This window comes from Lottia gigantea (assembly GCF_000327385.1).
Source record: "Lottia gigantea unplaced genomic scaffold LOTGIsca_187, whole genome shotgun sequence".
Taxonomy (NCBI): Eukaryota; Metazoa; Mollusca; class Gastropoda; family Lottiidae; genus Lottia; species Lottia gigantea.
Genome location: NW_008708344.1, coordinates 96,389 through 121,317, shown reverse-complemented (window position 1 = coordinate 121,317; position 24,929 = coordinate 96,389). Strand labels below are relative to the sequence as shown.

At 31.9% G+C, this 24,929-nt stretch overlaps 1 protein-coding gene across 1 annotated transcript in view; it reads left to right on the top strand.

Annotated features, from left to right (window-relative positions):
- Nucleotides 1–23,717, top strand: part of LOTGIDRAFT_151663 (hypothetical protein) — a 70,686-nt gene extending 46,969 nt beyond the window's left edge. The window contains exons 14-15 of the mRNA XM_009052559.1: nucleotides 5,549–5,566; nucleotides 23,701–23,717. The gene's annotated coding sequence lies outside the window, so the exon portion shown is untranslated. The remainder of the gene's footprint in view (nucleotides 1–5,548; nucleotides 5,567–23,700) is intronic.
- The last annotated feature ends 1,212 nt before the right edge of the window (nucleotides 23,718–24,929 follow it).

The window sequence follows — 24,929 nt, the reverse complement described above, 5'->3', positions numbered from 1 at the left end:
GTAATTTTGCTAGCAGCATAAGACTCTTGTTTTGATTTCCAACTGTTGAGGGATCTTAAGGTGCTCATGGGACAATGGTTTACATGTGCAAGTAGACGCTTTTACCATGTGTATTGTTATTTTAAAGGGGTCGTTTTTTTTTGAAAACATTTTCTTTATCAAAAACACCTTAAATTATACCTGAAAATATTTCTTAAGTAGGCTATTTATATCTATGTATGCGCTTGATCAAACTAAATTTGTTTTAAAAGTGTTGATTAAAATCTGAGAGGACTTATTGTTAATTAAGCAGTTAGACCTAGTTTTGGTGATTGGCTTTATAATGGATCATTATATTTAGTTGAAATCTTAAAATGTAGCGAGATGTATTTCTCGCTTGCAAAAAGCATAACAAACTGTAAAAGGTGTTTTTCAGTTAAAACTTTCAGATATGTTATAAGTGGCATACATTTCAATAGAGTTTGGTCTATAGTTTTCACAAATATGAGCAAAAAATATTTTTCGACATACTAAATGAGCAGAATGTCTCTTTAAGAATGCATTACTTGTAGCTATCACATGAATCAGTCAATGAAAGTAAATGAAGATGGTTCAGTATGCAGTGTATATGGGTCAAAAGTTCATTGATGTAAAGGTTTTTCTGTTGTTGACACCATATAAAGAGTGTTTAATCAAAAATTGATGTATGGAATCTTTCATTGGTTTGTATTAAGTATACTGATAATGTTATTGGTGGTATATTTCAGGGCCTGAAGGAGCAGTATTTGTAACATTTGAAACTCCAGAACAAGCTCAAGAGTGAGTTACATTTTATCTACATTGATTCGTATAACATTGTGACTTAACTTCAACCAACATCAGGGCATCTTTTTGTTTTGTAATTTACAAACATCAGGATGGTCATCTTCATAATATCAAGCTGTTACAAATTGCTTCTTATACATTGACTGCAATAGCCACTTGGGCTGGATTACAAATTACAAATTTCTTAATTTCTTGAGTTATTATTGTATCATAGAAGTATAATTGTGGGACTTTACTTTTAGCAAAGTCCCAGTTTGTTATCGAATGTCCATTCTTTTTTTTTTTTTTTTTTTTCGAAATTTACACACCTTCCTGAGCTTAGCCTACAGTAGTTGCAGCAACCATTCAACTTCTCTAGACCTTCTGTAGTGGCGACGTGTTCCTTAAATATATATTGGGACATTTTTACAAAACCGAAGTGCCACAGAGAGGGCGTATTTTTGGATCGATTTTCTTCGGGTTTTCATTTTTACAATCAACCTGTAATTTCTGACCTGATAGCACTTGAAAAATTATGAAATTCAAAAATTCGTGGCTCACTTTTTTCGATCAAATTTTTCGATTTTTTTTGCAACTTTTTTGCTTTTGCATCGATTGATCTGAAATTTTAGATGCAAAGAGACTTCACTAATGTTAATAATATGATACAGTCAAATTTTGTACGTCATTTCCCATTTTAAACAGGAAAGCGACTGAACTTCAAATCTACTTCCGGTTGAATAACTTCCGGTGTAATTTATGTAGTTCAACAAAATTTAGCTGATATTTGGCAAATAAAATTTTGTGGCTGTTTTTAAAATAAAATCCAGACCGGAAGTGATACTTTATCCGCCATATTGAAAAAAAAAACTTTTGTAAAACTCAAAATGGGGCCTCAGGGTAAAGGTTGATATGCTCAAATTTGGTGTGAATGTAGTCCGCAATTGATTGCGCAAAAAATTTTGAATTTCGCTTTTGCTTATTTGCAACTTCCGGTTATTTTTTTTTCCAATTTGAAACACCCACACCATGTGACCTTGACCATTGATGACCTTGACCTTCACAGGGTCAAAGGCCATTGACCTTGGCTATCATTTGATACTTTGACCTCCGACATGTACTTCCGGTTTTATAGCTATCCTTAAAAAGCCAAATTTGCAACTTTGGACTGCTGTAGCAGGTGATCTAATTAACGTAGAGGGTTAATTTTTTTCGGTTTCCTAATGTGCTTCTCATGCCCTTTACATAGTTATATAACAATCGTTCTTTTAAAGCAAAATTGAAATTCATTTACCAATGGATTACATGAAAAAACTAGAACCGTTATAACGGTACCAAGCAGTGCGCATCCAACCTGATACATCGATAAAACGTTGCATTTTAAAGTCACAATGGGATTTCTTACCGGAAAGAAAAGCATGTAAACCTTCAATAGTAGAAAAAAATCGTTTAAACCGTTTACCGTTCGGTAGTGAAAAGACGCATGAATTTGATACCATTCGGTACTAAAAGGTGTTAACATTCGGTAGTAAAAAGTCGAATTTTCAAATAGCTGTAAAGTTAAAAGTTCAATTCGCACAACAAAAATGAAAATATTTTTGGAAAGGTACAATAATTTGTGTTTCGGCCAAGAGGTCAACAGAGGTAAAATAAAAGAGAATATAAGCCTTAAAAGTGTTGAAAATTGCTGTTTTGGGACGTTTGTAAAAGCGAAAATATATGTCGGACATCAAAGATAAAAGTATGAATGGACATCGTAGATCAATAACCTTTGACCTTCTAAATACCAAGATTATGCATGTAAATGGTCAAAATATCAAAATTTTATCAATTTTAAATCCTATTCCCTTTTTAAAGTAAAAGGCCTAAACAAAATGTAACTCTATCAGATATTGTCCCAAATAGTGCTTTAATTTTTTGTAAAATTTCGATGGTGAAAAATGCAAACTTTTCGAGTTTAACAATTTGAATTATTTATGGTAAAGGTAAAAGTAACCTGGATTTGCCACGCCCACTGCATAAATTTTGTGTTGTCTGTAATAATTGTGTACAATGTCAAATAATGTTCAAAATTTCAAGTGTTTATAATCATTAGATCATGAGATATTCGTAGTTAAAAGTTTTTTTAAGGCAACGGTGACTGTCGGTGGATTATAGAAACTGTTAAAATTACGCAAAGTTACTATAGAAGTCAATACAAAATTTTCAAATTCAAGGACAAAAGATAAATTTTCGCTTATGTAAATTAGGTCACGTGATAGACCTTTTTTTAAAGTTAAAAATCGCGATTTTCAATTGGCTGTAGAACCGAAAGTTAACGGAGCTCGACAAAAGTGAAAATATTACCGGATATATCTCGTAGTGGGACCTTTGTTCGGGTCAAAAGGTCAACAAAGGTTAAATAAAAGTAATAGCCTTTGAAATTTCGAAAATTGCTGTTTTCGGATGTCTGTAAAACCAAAAGTATATGTTGCACATCAAAAATCAAAGTAAGAATGGTCATCTTAGATCAATGACCTTTGACCATGCAAAGGTCATGGTCATTTACGTTAAAGTTCAAAAATAAAATTTTTTGAAATTTTTAAACCTGTTCCCTTTTTTAAAGTAAAGAACGCAAACAACTGTAATCTTATCACAAATTGTCCTAAGCAGTGATCCACTTTCATGCAAAATTTCTAGGATGACAATTACAAATTGCAAATATTTCAGGTAAAGGTAAATGCCCACTGGATGTGCCACGCCCACTTCAAAATTTTTAATTTGTCTGTGATGATGTCTACATTTTTAAATAATTTCAAGTCTTTACAATCATTAGATCATGAGATATTCGTAGTTAAAAGTTTTTTTTAGGGCAACGGTGACTGTCGGTAAATTATAGACACCGTGATTTTACGCACAGTTACTATAGAAGTCAGTACAAAATTTTCAATTTTTAAAACGCGCAATTTTGATCAAAATATCAAGTGTGATATATCGTGCACTCTAAAAATAACTAAGAAATTTTGTTATAGGTTAATTAGGTCACGTGACAGAGCTCTTCAAAGTTAAAAATCGCGATTTTCGAATTGCTGTAGAACCGGAAGTTAACGATACACAACAAAAGTGAAGATATTATCGGATATATCTCGTAAGGGGCAACAACTTTTGTTCAGGTCAAAAGGTCAGCAAATGTCAAATAAAAGTAATATGAGCCATTGAAGTTTCGAAAATTGCTGTTTTTAGACGTCTGCAAAACCGGAAGTATATATCGGACATCAAAGATCAAAGTAAGAACAGTCATCCTAAGTCAATGACCTTTGACCATGCAAAGGTCAAGGTCATTTATGTTAAAGATCAAAAATGAAAATTTTTTAAAATTGTTAAACCTATTCCCTTTTTTAAAGTAAAGAACGCAAACAACTGTAATCTTATCACAAATTGTCCTAAGCAGTGATCTACTTTCATGCAAAATTTCTAGGATGACAATTGCAAACTATGCGAGTTGTAACAAATGCAAATATTTCAGGTAACGGTAAATGCACACCGGATGTGCCACGCCTACTTCAAAAATTTCAATTTGTCTGTGATGATGTGTACATTGTTAAATAATGTTCAAAATTTCAAGTCTTTACAATCATTAGATCATGAGATATTCGTAGTTAAAAGTTTTTTTTAAAGCAACGGTGACTGTCGGTAGATTATAGACACCGTGAATTTACGCACAGTTACTATAGAAGTCAGTACAAAATTTTCAATTTTTAAAACGCGCAATTTTGATCAAAATATCAAGTGTGATATATCACCAAAAAGGAGATTTCATGCACTCAAAGAATATATAAGAATTTTTGTCGTATGTTAATTAGGTCACGTGACAGAGCTCTTCAAAGTTAAAAATCGCGATTTTTCAATGGCTGTAGAACCGGAAGTTAACGATATACAACAAAAGTGGAGATATAATCGGATAGATCTCGTAAGAGGCAACAACTTATGTTCAGGTCACAAGGTCACCAAAGGTCAAAGTCACTAGATATGAGCCTTAATAGTTTTGACAATTACTGAAAACATAAAACCGGAAATAAAAAAAATACAAAGCCTAAATTCAAAAATCGGCTTCCCATGTTTTGTTAGCAATCGATTGCAGTTTACTTAAACCTCAAATTTTCGAACATCCAATTTTACCCTGAGGCCCCATTTTGAGTTTTACAAAAATGAGTCATATCAAGATGGCGTCTTACACAATACTTCCGGGTGAAATTTTGTCATTCCAAAATCTTTACGGGGACAATTATAACTAATTACAAAAAGAATTTTTCAAATATCTACAAAATTCCGGAAGTTGAAATTTGAAGTTTGGAGGCGAATGACGTCAAAACCGGAAGTGATATCTAAATTTTGAAAGCATATTTTTGTTCGCAATCAAAATGTTTATCTACATGTAAATTTTCAGATCGATCGCAATAAAATTGAGGAAGTTTAAAAAATGCTTTAAATAAATTTTCCAAAAGTCAGCGACAAAAGTCAAAATTTGAAAATTCTTAAATTGCTATCTTTTAGACATTAGTTTAAAGTAATGAACAAAACAAAAATTATGTTCAAAATAGATTCAGAATAATAGCAGGTATTGGAAAGACGTAATGAACGGTTAAAGTCCTACGTCATTTCCGGTTGGGCGAAGATGCGTCATTTTACATTTAAACAATAGCGACACGTTAAGTATAAGAGATAATGATGTCAGATAATCTGTGGTATGTGCAGTTTTGGCTGGGGAGCGTGACCAGAAGTAGACAAAAAAAAAAAAAAAATAGTCATTTCGAAAACAAAGCAGAGATGCAATTATTTACAATCTTTCTGTTGGGAATTTATTTAGTTTATAACCAACCTTGTCCTAGGAGTAGGGCTGCAACAATTCTAGAAGTCAAATGAGATACATTAAATGATCTCATCCAACGATACGATTCTGTTTCTATTGAAATATTTGGATGAAAATTATACCGATATATAAAAATGAAATCATGACACAGTTTCTTATATTCATGAGGTTTTTTTAAGCACCCTGTTTAGTAAAAGGAAAACTTGTTTTGTATTTTAGTGCTGTAACTGCTTTAAATAGTTTAGATTATGATGGTTCTGTTATAAAGGTGAGATCATTTATCTATTGTATTTCTGTAGTAAACTGGAGATTTCTGTAGTAAACTGGAGATTGCAAAGAGGTTTTCTAAAAGGTTTTTGTGTATCCGAGACACTGATGGTATTGATTGAATTTTCAATCTGATGTTTGTGGTTCTTGCAATTCCACTAATACTGAGCATTTTATGATGTCACTATTGCAAAGGTTCTTTTATTTCAATAGATTTTGCAGATACTGAAGCCATGAAGCTTTACTTCTAGTGGAATTGCGAGAATCATAGAAAAAAGTAAATTTAGATAGCAAATTCCTAGTTATAAGTGTCCTATACACATAAAATGCATATAAAACCTCTTTACAATCCCTTTAGAATTAAAAATCTTTGATTACAACATGACTGTAGCAGATTTTGCTGATACCTTTTTATTATATGCCCACATGAAATGGGGGGGGGGGGGGGGGGCGTATATTGCCGTCACCCATGTCGGTCCGTCCATCCGCCCACAATTGCTCGTAAACACTCTAGAAGGCATAATTCTTGACGAATTTTGACAAAACCTGGTGTGAGTGTTCGTAATAACCCAAGGATGAACCCTATTCAAAATCAGAAGAATCGAAAAAAATTTAGTATGAGTTATTGCCCTTGTTCTTTGAAACGCGTTCAATTTCTAGGTCGTAATCTCTCTAGAAGGCACAATTCTCGATGGATTTTGTTAAAACCTGGTGTGAGTGTTTATAATCACCTAATGATAAAGCCTATTGAAAATCAGAAGAATCGAAAAATGTTTAGTATGAGTTATTGCCCATGTTCTTGAAAACGCTTTCAATTTTTAGCTCGTAAACACTCTAGAAGGCATAATTCTTGACGGATTTTGACGAAACTTGGTATTAGTGTTTGTTATAGCCCAAGGATAAATCCAAATAAAAATCAGAAAAATCAAAAAATATTTAGTATGAGTTATTGCCCATGATCTTGAAAACGCGTTTAATTTTTAGCTCGTAAACACTCCAGAAGGCACAGATCTTGACAGATGTTGACAAAACTTGGCATGAGTGATTCCATTGAAAATCAGAAGAATCGAAAAATATTTATAAGTTATTGCCCTTGTTCTTGAAATCGTGTTCAATTTTTAGCACATATACACTCCAGAAGGCACATTTCTTGACGGATTTTGATGAAACTTGGTAATATTATTCAGTATCACCTCAAAAAGTTCAAAAGAAGTGTATGACTGAAGGTTGAATATTTCATACTGGTGATTGTTACTGTACTGCCAAATGTTTTTATTTGAAATCAAAGCTGCCAGTGGCTTGCCTGGCAAGCTATCTTAAGATGTTCTATGAAACATAGATATTAAAGTGTCCATGGAACTTGCAAGTGTGAAAGGAAAAACTGTTTTTTTCAAATTTGAAATCCATTATGATTATTTCAAGCTTCTTGTTAACTGAAGCAGCATATAATTTGATTTAGAAGAAACAGTGTTAGAAGTTTTGACCCCTGGTAAACTAGCGCAGAGATCATTTTGAGAATATGCAGCCTGGACTTTCATTGTGAACACACTTTAAAGGGTTTGACATCCAAATGAAAAATAGAACTTGTATTTCAACCTTTTCATCTGTTTTCCTCTTATCTTTCCTTTCTTTCTTTTCTGTAGGACTTAGAATCTTAACCCTTTGTGATATTCATGTATTTAAGGCATTTTTTGTAAATAATGGAGCTCGAAGGCCAAGATCTAATAACGGTAACTCAGGGATGACCCGTCAGGATCTACCATTAAGGTTTGGAATTAAACTAATCATTAATTTTCTGAAAAAATTTAATAAATTCAAATAAACTTTTATCGTAGCAGTCTATTACGTTGAATTTCAGCAAATTTTTGGTTCTTATGTGCATCGAGGCCACGATAGCATCAATTTACAAAAATTCAAGTTTTAAGTTGTCCTACAATTCCACTCAAACTAAGAGTTTGTTGTCACTTTTGCAAAATTTAAGCTGCCACATGAAATATCTATCCAGTCAAAAATGGCTACATTTACAAGCTTCTTTAGTACAAGAATTCATTAAGAAATACTTAGAAATGTGGTCAATATATCAGCTGTCAGGTTATGTGTATTATATTTTTTATTTTAGAATAATAGTTGGTAGTGATTATGTGGGAGCTATTATAGGTAAACAAGGGCAGACAATTCGAAACATCACATCACAAAGTCGTGCTAGAGTTGATATACACAGACGGGATAACCATGCTCCAGAAACAGTAGGATCATTTTCTTCTTTACCTTTAACCCTTTCTAGACAATTGTTCAATTCCAACATAGGGCGAGATAATACCTCAACCCAGTTTCCCATTGTCAGAGATATTAGTTGGATTGGCTGACATGAAAAATGACATGGGGGGGTTGTGCTGACAAATTTACCTCTCTGCACACTACATGGTGTTGATCAACTTCATCAGGTCAAGTAGGTGCAGAAAAACAGGACGTAAAACATTCATTTCTGAATTTGATTTCTACCACTCACACAATTGTCTACGTCTACACCTTTGATTCTAACTGCATGTTAAATGAAAGATATTTTCTCCCTCTTTAGCTTGTAACTATAAAAGGAAATACTGAAAGTTGTTCAAAAGCATGTAAAGAAATTATGAAAGTCGTACAACAAGAAGCAGCAGCCCTCAATAAAGGGTAAGTTTGGATTATTTTCTTATTGTTGGGTGAAAAATGATGACATGAAAGGCCGAGGTATAGTGTGAGGCTCTCAGATTTCTGATTGTAATCAAACACAATGATCGGAAACCTTGAAGCCAATTTATTCTAGTCTGATTTCCACTTTATAGCAAATTTGCCTTTGTTTGCTGCATTAAGTTTTTGCTTGGCTATTTATCCTTGAATAAGAATGACTAGTGCTTGAACATGAAATACCAAGGTATAGTGTGTAAAAGGCTGAGTTTTTGTGTGTGATAAATAATGACATAAAAGGCTGAGGTATAGTGTGTGAAAAATGATGACATAAAAGGCTGAGGTATAGTGTGTGAAAAATGATGACATAAAAGGCTGAGGTATAGTGTGTGAAAAATGATGACATAAAAGGCTGAGGTATAGTGTGTGAAAAATGATGACATAAAAGGCTGAGGTATAGTGTGTGAAAAATGATGACATAAAAGGCTGAGGTATAGTGTGTGAAAAATGATGACATAAAAGGCTGAGGTATAGTGTGTGAAAAATGATGACATGAAAGGCCGAGGTATAGTGTGAGGCTCTCAGACTTCTGATTGTAGTCAAACACAATGATCGGAAACCTTGAAGCGATTTTATTCTAGTCTGATTTCCACATGAACAATTTGCTTATATATGCAACTTTTGAATTATATAAGATAACATAAATGTTGATGACAATTTTGTTTTCTTGGCCTTATGCTGAATATCAATATTTTGTTAAATGTATTCTTGAGTAATTTGATAGAAATTAAGCAGCTTTTAATAAATTGAAAGCATTAATTTTTTAGTGAAAACCCAATGAAAGTGCTATGTCCTAATCATATTTGTGGAAGAATTATTGGTAAAAAAGGCAATGTTATTAAACAGTTTATGGAAAAATCTGGAACACATATAGTTGTATCAAGGTTTGTGTGTTTACATTTTGTTATCACTTGGACCATATTCTCAAAATTAATATTTAGTTTGGCACACGTGTGAGTCAACAGCTCAGCCAATCGCCACATGTAACTAAAATCTAAAGAATTGAGAGATTGAATTGTGGTCAGACTTTCCGTATCCTGATATGTTCTAAATATTTAATAATTACTATGATCAATTCTCTAATCAAATTTGAAAACACACCCTGCTCTTCTTTTCACTGAATTTTTAAACAGGTAAAACAATACAAAGTGCTAGCAATCACGTGATTAGTTACATGACCTGTTCAGTTTAGTCTGTAGTGAAACCATATGGCTGAGACAATCAGCACGCGAGACAAATGGCTGAGCTGATGAATTTTGTGTGTCGGCCTTAATGTATATGGCAGTGTTTCTTATAATATTTTGTTATCAGCTTTTGCAATAGATATTTTATAAACTGCTTAGTAATAGTGGAATTACAAGAAATACAGATGACTAACTAAAAATCGGAATGGTGAAAATTGATGGTATCAGTACGAAGATACATAGGTGTTGAAAACTTTTTTCAATGGCTTTTATAATATATGTTAGAAATGTGGTCTTATTGATTATATTTGTTACAGTCTGTCAGATTATGATTATGGTATGTCTGATATGAATGCCTATTATGTTGACCGTGTCATCACTATATCTGGTGGAAGTTTGGACGCTGCATCAAAAGCTGAAGAAATGCTTAGTGAGAAAATGAGACAGTGTTATGAGCAAGATGCTCAAAATTATAATGTAAGTTCTCTCCTTTCCTAAATCTTTGATTAAGAGTATTCAGTTGGGACAATAAACCACAACCTTGTGTGCTACAGGTAGTGCTTATTTAAGATCATTTTGTCAAATTCACACCCCCATTTGATATACTTCCTCAAAGCTGTGGTAAATGAGAGAAATATTCATAGCTAAATATTGTAAAATTAGCCCTGGAATCTTTCTAGGAAAATCTCAGCTAGTCAAATCAAATCACTTGTTGATTTTCTAACAAAAGCAGTATGTTTGATTGATATAGGCAATACAGAATTGAGTAAAGAATTGAAGCTGACAGCACCAACCCCATTACATGACCAGCGACCATAATGGCAGTTATCTCCCTTATATTGTTGGTTTTTTTCTTAGTGTTCTATTATCATATATTATATCCATGGTTTATTTTTAGCAACAACCTCATATGATGTTTGGTATGCCACCACATATGCAGATGATGCAAGGCTATAACAGCTATCCAGGTGTGCAGACTCCTTATGCTTATGGTGGAGGCATGGTAAGATCCTAGTTTCTCAGACCTCTATAACTGTATACTGTAAATCTGTAGGACAATTTGTAAAAATGATAAGTTATGGACCCAGGCAATTAAATTAAATCAATTTTAAAATTAGATTAGAGTGGGCCTATGATTTCTTTATTTTTCGTCTGATATTGTCTATTGTAATCTTACAAGTTTTATACCATAGTCGCTCTCTAATGAATGTCATGATGATAATGGAATAAAGAAACCTTAAAAGGCGGTCATATTGCACTACTTAGGATTTGCTATCCAACAATTTGTCAGCATTATCAAGAAAAGGGTTCTGCATCATTGGTATTAGGACCAAGATAAATTTAGATATTCACATTCAGCATGGAACTTTTTTTCTTGAAAACTGTCATTTGTGTGTTCCAGTCATCTGATTGGTCAATAACTTATTTGAGTTTTATTATCCAATCAGAATACTGTATTTCTTGAAATCTTTCAGGGCTCCAGTAATATGCATGCTGGATTATTTAATGCACCAGTCCAACCACCAATGGAGTTACAAGTGACATATCTGTATATACCAGAACCTTCAGTTGGTGCCGTCATTGGCAGTAAAGGAACCAATATTAAACAAATCATGAGAATTTCTAATGCCAGAATAAAGGTGGGTTGGGTTAAGTATTTACATCTAACAAATGGTTGTCAGTCATTTTTCATTCGTATATATCAATACAGGATCCTGTTTGCAGTAAGATATTTAATGTAGTGCTTATGGTGGATATTTCTTTCTCCTTACTTGAAATTTTGAGAATTCTGGTTCCACATGGGCATAAGTCATACATTTAGATTTTTCAATGGTATAACTGAAAAAAGTCTGCAACTTAGCCTCAACAAGGTTATATTATATTTATTTGTGGCTGTAGATAATGCAGACCTCTCAAGGTGAAGAAGAAAGAAATGGAGATGCTAACAAAGATCGTCGAGAACAGATGGGAATAGCTGCACCCAGACCTGATGAACGTAAAGTTATTATTACTGGTAACCCTGAGGCTCAGTGGAAGGTATGTTGTGATTATTGATAAAGTTGTCAAGATATTGAGCAGACTGAGATCAGAATCCAAGTACAAGATACAAGATCAGTTTCCTTCTAAACAGTGGAATACACTCCCATAGAATATATCATTGTGTCTCTGTATTTTATAGGCTCAGTTTTACATCTTTGAAAAGATAAGAACTGAAGGATATTCTGGTAATGATGATGTACATTTACGTTCTGAAATAATGGTACCAAAATCTGCTGTTGGTAGAATTATTGGTAAAGGTGGCCAAAATGTAAGTTATTATTTTTCTTACATTTTGTATTGTATTGCAAGGGAGTTGGTATTTGATCCAACCTCTTTGTCAGAGGATATGGTCTTTGATCCAACTTAAATTCTGTAGTCATGGTCTTTGGTCCAACCTCTTTGCAGGAGAGATGATCTTTGGTCCAACCTGTCAGGGGAGATGATATTTAGTCTAACCTTTTGTCAGGGGTGGTGGTCTTGTACCTAACCTAAAGGTAGGGGAGTTAAATGCTGAGAGACCATACAAGATTCAACATGAGAGGATGTGCAATATGTATCACTTTATTCATTAGATTCGAGAATTAACAAGAGTTAGTGGTGCTATTGTAAAATTACCAGAAGATCAAGGTGAAGTGGAAGAGGTTGCTGTCACTATTCTGGGTCATTTCTACGCCAGTTTGATGGCTCAACGTCGCATTAGAGGACTAGTATCATCACAACAACAGCCTGGTGGACCACCCAGAAAGCCTCGACCACAACAAAATGGAAATTAAGACTTGACCACGAATTGGATCGATTTAATATCAAGGGCTGTAAATGCTGAATAGCCTTTGATATTCTGACCGTTTTGGTCTAAACCAAAGAAGAGAAAGAATGACCCCTTGGCCCACACTCCCTTTCTCATCTTTTTTTTTGTTTCAAACTTTGGTACTCTATCTTTATATGAGTTCAGTAAAATTTCTTTTTTTCTTCCCCAGCTTTGAGATTAAAATCTAGGGACAATTTTCCTTATTTTGAGTCTATTTTAATTTCCAAGTTCTTGTCTTCTTGCTCTTTTTTAAGTTTGTTTGTGGACGACTATCTCGGTGAGAAAACATCGGCAAAGTTCTTAACATCATTAATAGGGTCATGTTGAAGTCTGGATTGAAACAGTCTTGTTTTTAGGACAATATTTCAAACTAAATGTTAGTCATAACAGTCTTTAGGAGAAAGTCGATTTTCGGTAACAAGTTGAATTTGATAGAAATGAATGTTTAGTTTGAAATATTTTGTAACTAAAAGAAGGCTGTATTTTAAAATAAGAATTTTTAAAAACAGCCTCCTTTGCCTTTTTTGCTTATTTTTTATTATTTTTAAATCTGTTAAAATTCAGACTTCAAATTCTTAACTTCTTTTTAAACTAAGGTATTGTAATGTTAAAAAGAAGTTAAACGCTACGACTGTGGCCAGTATGTTGTAGAACTGTATTGGTTTATTTATACCTATGTTGAACAAATTTTTACGAGGTTTTGAGTCGTTGAAATAACGATCGTTCCAAGACCTCTGTGAAAATGATTTTTTCTTTATGTATGAGAGAGGACTAAGAAGTTTATTTTTGATAATTGTTAAAGAGGTTTTTGTTAGAATTTTTATGTCATTTTATGGACAGACTTTTTGTTCACTAAATGAGAAAAAAAGTAAAAAAAAATAATGGTGGCTAAAATACAAACGAATTCTATCGTTATTTATTACATCAATAAGCAAAAATCCTTTTCTCAAAATGACATTACACGATGAATCAAATCAAAAATCTCTTTATAATTAGAGCCTTTATATTGACATTGTCTAACGTGACGTGGGTGAATTAATTAGAACAAACCCCAGACAGAAAGCTCTTTACTCAGACTTGCTTAACTTGTCGTTTTGTTATGGCTGATGCCAAATTTGTATTCAGAAGGGTAGGAAGTTAAAATCAAATGGAAGCCTGGTTTTTGGAAAGCAATATCTATGATGTATGAAACAATAAATTATGGGATGGAATTGCTCGAGCTAGAAATTGGTATCAAATTCGTAATGCCCTGGTGTTATTAAGACAAGTTGTGTAATACTTGTGTTAATCTCCTAGTGTTATTAAGACAAGTTGTATAACACTGGTGTTAATGCCCTGGTGTCATTAAGACAAGTTGTATAATACTGGTGTTAATGCCCTGGTGTCATTAAGACAAGTTGTATAATACTGGTGTTAATGCCCTGGTGTTATTAAGACAAGTTGTATAATACTGGTCTTAATGTCCTAGTGTTATTAAGACAAGTTGTATAATACTGATGATAATGCCCTGGTGTTATTAAGACAAGTTGTATAATACTGGTGTTAATGCCCTGGTGTTATTAAGACAAGTTGTATAATACTGGTCTTAATGTCCTAGTGTTATTAAGACAAGTTGTATAAGCACTGGCGTTGTTGCTACATAAAGATAATGACCGTAATTAAATTATGATAACCAACTCTGTAACATTACACAACATACCGTTCACAAGATAGACCCCAGTTAGTTTAACACGACTGCCCATTTATTAACCTTCTAGCTTCAAACAACACCAGTCATACCATCTTCACAATGTCAAGTTATTACAAACTTTGTTTTAGACCTTATAATTTGTAAATGCAATGATTTGATTGGCTGAATATGCTAGCGTACAATCCAATTAGAAAGCCTCAACAAAAAAATCGGTAAACACAATAGCTTAGTGTTACAGTCTTTCTGTCGAGGGTTGACTGTATTTGCTAATGTACTGTCCAACCAAATTGCTGCAGTCCATGATACAAGAAAGGTGGTAATTGCAGACACAGTGTAAGCCAAAGTTTGTAATGGCTTGACATGAAGATACAGTCTTAGTTGAATTCACATTTCTTCAATATTCAAGAGTTTTAAGGACTCTGTTATTTCATGAGTTTTTGGTAGACTATTCTCATGGTGTCAATGTTTGTTAGTTAACTCATGTACATGATGAATCCTTAATTATCTTATATTTCAAAGACAAAATTTGGTTAAAATATGTTGACTAAAAATAATCAAAAAGCCCAATTATTCTGGGTGATCAAATTCCTTGAAACATTTTGAATTTCTAGTATAAATTCTTGCTTGTCAAAGAAAAATAAACTTTAACCTGTTGAATTTGCAACTCATTCAGGCATGTGATCGGTATTTTCTTGTGAAGCTCAAAAAAAAAATTGCCGGGTTTTACTCTAGCCTTCGACTGAAAGAGTTGCAATAGTATTTAATGTGAATTAGTTGTCATTCAATGTAATCAAGTTATGGGATACTATTGTTTAGAACAGTTTTGTTTGTATAATGCAGTCTTTTTTGTAATTTGACATACTTTGCTAAAAGGAATCACAAAGTTTGCATTATGCAAACAATAACCATGTTACATATTTAAACTATATTTTGTACAATAATGTACCTACTGTTTGACAGAGCCAAGTCTTAAAATTAACTTCGCAAAAAAAAAAATTAAAAAAGACACATTCATAAAAAAAATGCCAAAAAAAAAGAAAATATAAACCATATGATTTTTGTGTTGCTCTTAAAAAATTTTTGTGTTAAAAATATACCTTGTAAAATATGTTTTTTTTTGGAAGAAATTGTTCGAAGAAAAGGCCAGTAATTTAGTTATTTGAAACAGAGTGTGCTTGAATTTTAAGCTTTTTCGAAGAATTTACAGTTTTGATAGAAAGTTTCTCTATCTATTTATCAACCAATTGTTGGGTTTCAAAAACTAAATTTAGATTGTTTTTTTTGATGTGTTTTAGCTGGAGGTCAGTGTTTTAAAAGAAAAAAAGAAGGCTTGGCTCATGCCCCGTAATTTCAATATAAAATTTTCCTTCCCTACCCCCCCAGTTGTAGTATAGTTTTAACTGACATTCAAATGTTTTTTTCTTAGTTGCTTTTCTTGTTGAATCATATATTCCTAGGATGTATTGGACAGTTAGGAAAAGATGTTGCGGTCCATTTTTGATGACGAAACTAGCTGGATTTCATACAGAGTTTGAATTAAGCTTAAAATTTGAGTGTTCATGATAGATTTGCTTGGATGCCAGAAAAATCAAAATTGTTCCCTTCTTTTCAAGGAAGTGCTCTTTGGGCTTGCCTTTATTTAGGTAACTGCTGCCCAAAATGGTTGGTTAGTTTCAATTATTGCAGTTTTTGTCTTGTTTATTTTTTCCTTAACAGTTAATTGACACAGTATTTGCATGTAAAAAAAACAACTTGTAACAAACACTGTTATGTATTTACGAAAAACTGGTAGTTAAGGGGCGACAATTGCTCTCTTGATTTCAAGGGAGATAATTTGTCAACTCCATTTCATAACATAATGCAGCCATAGGACGCAGGTTAGCAGTTTCCCATCTGTAAGATAATTGGTTGACAATATATTACTGATTTATTGATTTGTCACCAGACTTGTTAACTTATCTCCTTTTCTACCACCAAAAATAAATTATTCTAGTAAAACAAGTCTTTTTATTATTCTCCCACATGGGGGGTGTATTTTGTCGTCTCCGATGTCTGTCCAGTTCGTTCGTCCACAATTGCTCGCAAACATCCTTGAAGGCACAATTCTTGTCGGATATTGACGAAACTTTGTTTAAGTGTTTTTGTTCAAACATTTGAAAATCAGAAAAATATTAAGTATGAGTTATTGCTCTTGTTCTTGTACGCTTAACTCATAAACACTAAAATCCAAGATCTTTGTTGGATTTTGACGGAACTATTTGTTTGATTCTAATCTCCCCAGGATGAAACATATCTCAAATAAAAAAAAGATCACAAATTATGTAATTTAAACCAGTTAAATCTTTAGGCTTGTAAACACTCTAGATTCTCAAAGGATTTTGACAAAACTTGGTAATATTGTTAAAGTTGTGTTTGATTCAAGGTTGAATATATTTTACACAGGTGATTGTAACTGTACTGCCAAATATTTTTATTCAAAATCAAAGCTGCCAGTGGGCGTATATTAATTACCTTGATGACATAGTATTTATTACTTCTCTTGGTTTACTGGCAGTATCTTGACATATCTTCACTATGTCAAGCTGTAAGGAATTGCGTCTTGTACCTTGACTGCTATAGCCACCATTCTTGTAGGCAGCTTGAGCAAAGGAAAAGAAGAGGTTTTTTTTAGCCTGAAAGGAGCTTACGAAAACCGTTACTGTAGGCCAACAGTAGGAACATTCAACAAGCCATAATGATCACAGTCTGTCGATGGAGCTGACTATATGTACTGAAGTACAGTCCAATCAAATCAAATCGCTGCCTACAAGAAGAGTAAGGTCTCCATCACACGTCAGTAAAACACGTCAGACACGTCAATACGTCGATTTATAACTGTTTGACATAGTGTCTATTAGTTTTTCAGCAAGTCTGTTTGACATAGTGTCTATAAATTTGTCAGTAAGACTGTTTGATGTAATGTCTATAAGTTTGTCAGTAAATCTGTTTGACATACTGTCTATAAATATGTCAGTAAAACTGTTTGACATAGTGCCTATAAATTTGTCAGTAAGACTGTTTGATGTAGTGTCTATAAGTTTGTCGTTTGTCAGTAAATCTGTTTGACATAGTGTCTATAAGTTTTTCAGCAAGTCTGTTTGACATAGTGTCTATAAATTTGTCAGTAAGACTGTTTGATGTAGTGTCTATAAGTTTGTTGTTTGTCAGTAAATCTGTTTGACATACTGTCTATAAATATGTCAGTAAAACTGTTTGACATAGTGTCTGTAAATTTGTCAGTAAGTCTGTTTGACATAGTGTCTATAAGTTTGTCAGTAAAATTGTTTGACATAGTGTCTATAAGTTTGTCAGTAAATCTGTTTGACATAGTGTCTATAAGTTTGTCAGTAAAACTGTTTGACATACTGTCTATAAATATGTCAGTAAAACTGTTTGACATAGTGTCTGTAAATTTGTCAGTAAGTCTGTTTGACATAGTGTCTATAAGTTTGTCAGTAAAATTGTTTGACATAGTGTCTATAAGTTTGTCAGTAAATCTGTTTCACATAGTGTCTATAAGTTTGTCAGTAAAACTGTTTGACATAGTGTCTATAAGTTTGTCAGTAAAACTGTTTGACATAGTGTCTATAAGTTTGACGTTTGTCAGTAAAACTGTTTTACATAGTGTCTATAAGTTTGTCAGTAAAACTGTTTGACATAGTGTCTATAAGTTTGTCGTTTGTCAGTAAATCTGTTTGACATAGTGTCTATAAGTTTGTCAGTAAATCTGTTACTAGTGTCTATAAGTTTGTCAGTAAAACTGTTTCACATAGTGTCTATAAGTTTGTCAGTAAAACTGTTTGACATAGTAATTATAAATTTATCAGTAAAACTGTCTGATATAGTGTCTATAAATTTGCCAGTAAAACTGTTTGACGTATCTATAAATTTGCCAGTAAAACTTTTTGACATGATGTCTTTTGGTTTGTCAATATAAATTTGTGAGTAAGACTGTTTGACATAGTGTCTTTAAGTTTGTCAGAATAACAGTTTGACAAAGTATCTACTGGTTTGTCAGTATATTACAGTTTAACAAAGTGTATTAGTTTGTAAGTAAAACTTTTTGATAGAGTGTCTATTGGTTTGTCAGTATATTACAGTTTGACATAGTTTCTATAAATTTGTCAGTAAAACTGTCTATAAATTTGCCAGTAAAATTGTTTGACATAGTGTCTATAGATTTGTCAGTAAACTGTTTGACATAGTGTCTTTTGATTTGTCAGTATATAACAGTTTGACAAAGTGTCTAAATTTAGTCAGAAAAACTGTTTGACATAATGTCTATTGGCTTGTTATACTGGTTTTCAGAATATTACAGTTTGACAAAGTGTCTACTGAATCGTCAGTATATTACAGTTTGACGTAGTGTCTACTGGTTTATCAGAACAACAGTTTGACGAAGTGTCTACTGAATTGTATCTTTTATTGAGATGTGCTCTAAGTGACATAAGCTGCGGTAATGTGCTCTATTATAGTTTTAAGAACACATTAGAGGTATTTTTAGTGAAAATAATTGTTCTAAACATATAATACTTATCAAAATATACTTTTTGTGAATGTTGATCAATGACAAAAACTCACAATCAATAAAATGTTGATGAACTGTTGAGGGCTGAGTGACTAGTTGAGAGTACAGTTTATTGAGTACTAGTTCTTAAATGTGTTTAATACAGTGGATTGTCAATACCTCGAACAATATTCTATTATAAGTGATTGTGGAAAATCTAGACATAGTTTAAATCTTTTGTAAAAGTCATCATGCCTAAGGACAAACCATCTAAACGTCTAAGAGAAAAATCAACTGAAACTGAAGATGATCTACAAATGGATGATGACAGAATTAGTGAAATTATGGCAAACCAAGAATATTTAAAGGAAAAGATGGCAGACGTGATAACGAAAGCAGACTTTAAAGACATCATTAGTGAGATAAGTAAAACACTACTTACTCAAGTTCAAACTATCATGCAATCTGCATTGTCAAATATTAAATCAGAATTACAATCTCAAATAAGTAAATTGGCTGAAGAAATTAAAAAATGATGTGTCTTGTCTATCAAGTGAATTAAATGCATGCAAAATAATGTCAACAGAATCAATGCGTATTGTCCCAGAAGATGATGAGAACTTAATTAAAACTTTTAGTGAACTTGTGTGGAAAATTTCTGATGAATCTGTACGACTATCCGAAAATGACATTATTGCAATACATAGGATCCCCATCAGAGACAAATCTAAACCAAAACCGGTAATAGTTAAACTGAAAAACAGTGAACTCAAAAACAAAATTATGCGGTGTAGAGGATCATTCTTTAAGAATAAATATCCAAAGACTAGGACCAGGTTTTTCTTTACCAACAGCCACACTTACATATACTGTGGAATGATCCGCAACTGATTTGGTAATAGACCAAATTCAATCTGTGCTCAAAGTCATGGACAAGATTCGTCAGAAAAGTTATGAATTTGAAAAATGAGTACGAAATGGAAATGTTGGATTATAAAATAGATTTAAGTGAAATTGATCAAGCTTTAAAAACGTTAAAAATTAATAAATCTCCTGGAAATGGCGGCTTAACCATTGAATTTTTCAGAAATTTTTGGTCTCAAATATATCCATTTGTTCTAAATTCTATCAATTAAAAGTTTTGAAAATCAATTGTTATCGACTGGTCAAAGTCAATCAGTTATCAAATTGATACCAAAGAGAGATAAAGACAGGACTAAATTAAATAACTGGAGGCCTACAACACTTATAAATGTGGATGTCAAAATTATCAGCAAAGTCCTCTCTAACCCTTTAAAACCAAATTCTACCAGCATGTAATTTTTCACTTTCACAACTACCAAAAAACCAATTTTATTCAAATTTATTTAAAAGATGGTATCAAATATATACTAAACATATAGACCTTTCTTGAACAGCCAAAAGAACAAATAATCTGGAATAATAGAAATATTTTGATAAATAAGAAAACAGTTTTTAACACAGAATTATCAAAAACCCTTTTATATGTAAAAAGATTTAAACACAGAAAAAATATCTCGCCTAAAACATTTATTTTGTTAAACGGTCTTAAAAAAAGCATCAAGGTCAAGAAGCTGACAAACATTAGAATAAAACCAATAGATTGAAAAACTTATTGAATCTATATAATGTAGGATTTGAAAAAATCACAGCCAAAATAATTTATACGAAATATATTGAAATGTTATACGTAAAACAAAGTGTATTGAAAAATAGGAACAAGAATTGGACCAAGAAATTGATAAGCTCTTTGAAAAAATATGTAATCGGATTTACGAAGTCTGTCAAAATATAAAAATACGTAATTTTGAATTTAAATACCTGCATAAAAAAGCTTACACAAATATTAAATTATTTAAAATGGGAATTAAAAATAACACTATGTGCGAGTTCTGTTTTTCTAACTTAGAAACTGTACAACATCTTTTCATTTCATGCACAGAATCTCAAATAATTTGGAACCATTTTAATAATATTCTGGAAAAGAACTCAATAAATATAGATTTAAAAACAATAACCAAACATCTAGGCTATTATGAAGAGGCCAAGATACCAATATCACTATGGTATTTCATAAACCATTGCATTATTTTGACAAAATATTATATTTTTAAGACAAAATTTTCTGAAAAATGTTTAGATCTTAATGATTATCAACTTTTTCTCCTCAAAAATGCCAATGTTTCAATTGGCAACAGTAAAATATAAATGTGAATTTGTTTGTGCACTATGCTAAATAGACTAGAAATAACGTCAGAAGAATAACTTAAATGTAACAATTATATATCTTGTACAAATGTACGTTATGTTATTAAGTTTAATAAAAAAAAAGAGAAAAAAACTGTTTGACATGGCATCTACTGGTTTGTCAGTATATTACAGTTTGATAGAGTGTCTAATGGTTTGTCAGTATATCATGACAGTTTGACAAGGGGTTTATAAATATTTCAGTAAAACTGTCTATAAATTTTTGACAAAGTATCTATAAATTTGTTAGTTAAACTGTTTTACATAGTGTCTATTGGTTTTCAGTATATTACAGTTTGACATAGAGTCTATAAGTTTGTCAGGATATTACAGTTCGACAAAAAGTGACTATTGGTTTGTCAGTATATTACAGTTTGACATAGTGTCAATTGGATTGTCAGTATGTTACTGTTTGACACAGTGTCGATTGGATTGTCAGTATATTACATTTTGACATAGTATCTATAAATTTGTCTGTAAAACTGTTTGGCATAGTGTCTATTGGTTTGTCAGTATATTACTGTTTGACATATTGTCTATTGGTTTGTCAGTATATTACAGTTTGACATGGTATCTGTATATTTGTCTGTAAAACTGTTTGACATATTGTCTATTGGTTTGTCAGTATATTACAGTTTGACATGTATCTGTATATTTGTCTGTAAAACTGTTTGACATAGTGTCTAATGGTTTGTCAGTATATTACAGTTTGACATAGTATCTATACATTTGTCTGTAAAACTGTTTGGCATAGTGTCTAATGGTTTGTCAGTATATTACAGTTTGACATACTACCTATACATTTGTATGTTAAATGTTTGACATAGTATCTATTGGTTTGTCAGTATATTACTGTTTGACATAGTGTCTAATGAATTGTGAGTATTACTCTTTGACATAGTATCTATAAGTTTGTCAGTAAAATAGAGTCTATTTTTCAAATGGTTTCAATTTTAACCAGCAAGTGCCTATTGGCTTGTCTTTGTCAGTATAATAAAGTTTGGCATACAAGGTTTGTAGGTAAATCTATTCAACAAAAAATGACCATTTGTTTATCAGTATAACTGTTTGACATTAATGTTCATTAGTTTGTCAGTAAAAGTAGGTTCCATATTTTTTAATTTAGTTATCCAATAATTTGCAAGGGCAGCACCAGCTTGTTATCTGTCTTAGAGTGAAGGTGTTTTCAAGGACTATAACTCAAATTAAATATTTATTTTTTTTTTTATATTCAGTAGGGTTCATCCTTGGGTGATGACAACCCTCACACCAATTTTGTTAAGATCCTTCAAGAATTGTGCTAGGTAGAGTGTTTACAAGCAGTTGTAGATGGACGGACAGTCTGACGGACGTACGACATGGGTGATGCCTATATACACCTTCCACATGTCATGTGGACATATAATAAAAGGACTACAAGAGCATATCATTATAATTTCTGTTGGATTGAAAATACAGTATTATGATACAAGCTTCCTTAATCATAATAATAATAATAATATCAAGATGATGTATCAATAGTAGCACCAAACTCTTTAACTGGGCCATAATTTACTCTCCAATAATCACATAATTATAACGACATATAAGAGAAATTCTTTCAGGTTCCTAGATTTCAACACATCCTTAATTGGCTTTCAAAAAAGCATTTTTGAGAAATTATTGGCTGCTTCGTAAGAAAATGACTTGTACACAACAGAATACTTAAATATTCACAAACGTTTCATTTTGTTATGAATGCAACATGTTTAAACTCTTCATACTTTTCATCTAACAGCTTCTTTTAGAAAGTTAACAGATGACATACAGACGGTCAGATTTAGTATACTCAAATTAATGGCCCTGACCTTAAGATTGAGGCCTTGACCTTAAGAATTAGTAATTGACCTCGATAGTGAAGTTCAAATTAAGTTAGCCTTAAAAAATTTGACTCAACTTTAAGAATAAAAAAGGGCCTTGACATATTTTCATAATATTACATCACAAGCAAATACATAATTATATATATCAGTAACATAACTATATCAATTTGGTTAAACATTGTTCAGAGTTGATTACATACAATATTTCTGACACAAATTTTGCTTTCAACACTTGTAAAATACAAATTACAGTAGTCTACTACTACCAAATACCAAATGAGCAAAAATTTCCTTTTTTTTAATGATTTTAACATTCTGACGAATTTAACGGTTCGTCCTAAATTTATATTCTTCTTAACCAATCATAAAACAAAGTCTTTGAATGGCATTTAGCAATTGTGAGTACAATATATAGACACAGCTTTATGGAGCAACAATCACTGGTTAAAGTTTTATGCAACGTTTCGACGTGTTTCCCCGTGTTTCCTCGTGTCTGAGGACGCGTTTCGACGTGTTTCCCCCGTCGTCCTCGTACCTGAGGACGACGGGGGGAAACACGTCGAAACGTTGCATAAAACTTTAACCAGTGACTGTTGCTCCATAAAGCTGTGTCTATACAATCATAAAACAGTTTTTTGAGAAATTTGAATTTGATTTTATCATGTTAAATCTGCAAAAAAAAAAAGAAAAAAATGCAAATATTTGAATTCAACAGTATCATATGAATATTCAGTATTAAGAATACTTGTTAAAATATTCAGAATTCATAAGATAAGAATAAAATAAATATATATACATTAAAGCAAACAAAAAATAGTTCTAAAACTTAAAATGTATTTCTTTCTAAAACAATTTTCCAGTGTTTTTAAAGGATTTCAATGTTTTTAATAAAAAATATCCTTTAAAAAAAAGAAAAATTAAAAGATGTGTTGTACAAAAAATGAATGATCTAATTATAAGAATATTATGACATTATGAAATTAAAAATACGTGCTAAATATAAAATCTTTTCTTACGCAAGTAAGAAGCTTCTTTAGTATACATTCCAAAGCCTTTTTTGTTTATATAAGTTTCCACAAAGCCTCTTGGCTTGTACAAAGCCTTTTCTTGTTCTACAAGCTCATAAAAATACCTTCTCGTACATATAAGTTAGTAAAGAATACATAAAATATAAGCTTATATAAAAAAATTTCTATATAAAAAAATTTCTATTGTACATAAAAGCTTATATAACAAAAACTTCTAATGTACATACAAATTCTGAAAACTCTAAAAAATGAAGCAGTCTCTTATAATGATAACACAGTCCATAGAAGTTAATATAAACCTATATAAAGAGTATTTTTCCTCCTTCATAATATAGTGACAATATCCAACTAAATGACGACTGTAGTTTGGTGCAGAAGTCTCAAAAGCAAAATAATAGGACTTGCTTGCCAAATTTTAATCAGGGTATATGAGAAGATATCATTTAGTAGGATAGCGTCATACTGTACTTTAAGACTATAGTATATAATATATCTAATATAGTAATATTATCGATTGTAGACATTTAATAAAGGAATTTAAGGTACTGTACATGTTAAAATAAGAAACTTAAAGTACCAAACAGTTCATAGGGAACTCTTAGTATTCAAATCTGCTTACTTCAGTTTCCATAAATTTAGCAGAAGTCAACAAAACGTTCATAACTGTTCACACATTCTGTTCCAAAATCTTTTTCCTAACTTTCAAAACCTATATTTATGAACAAACTTTGTAAACAGAAAAGCAAAAAAGAATAAGCAATCGTTAAAAAATCCTCTATAAATTTGATAATGTACAAATATTTGGTTTCTTTCATTAATATGGTTCTTGCTCACCCAAATATGACAAAGGTAACAGAAGTCTTCTTTTCATTAATAA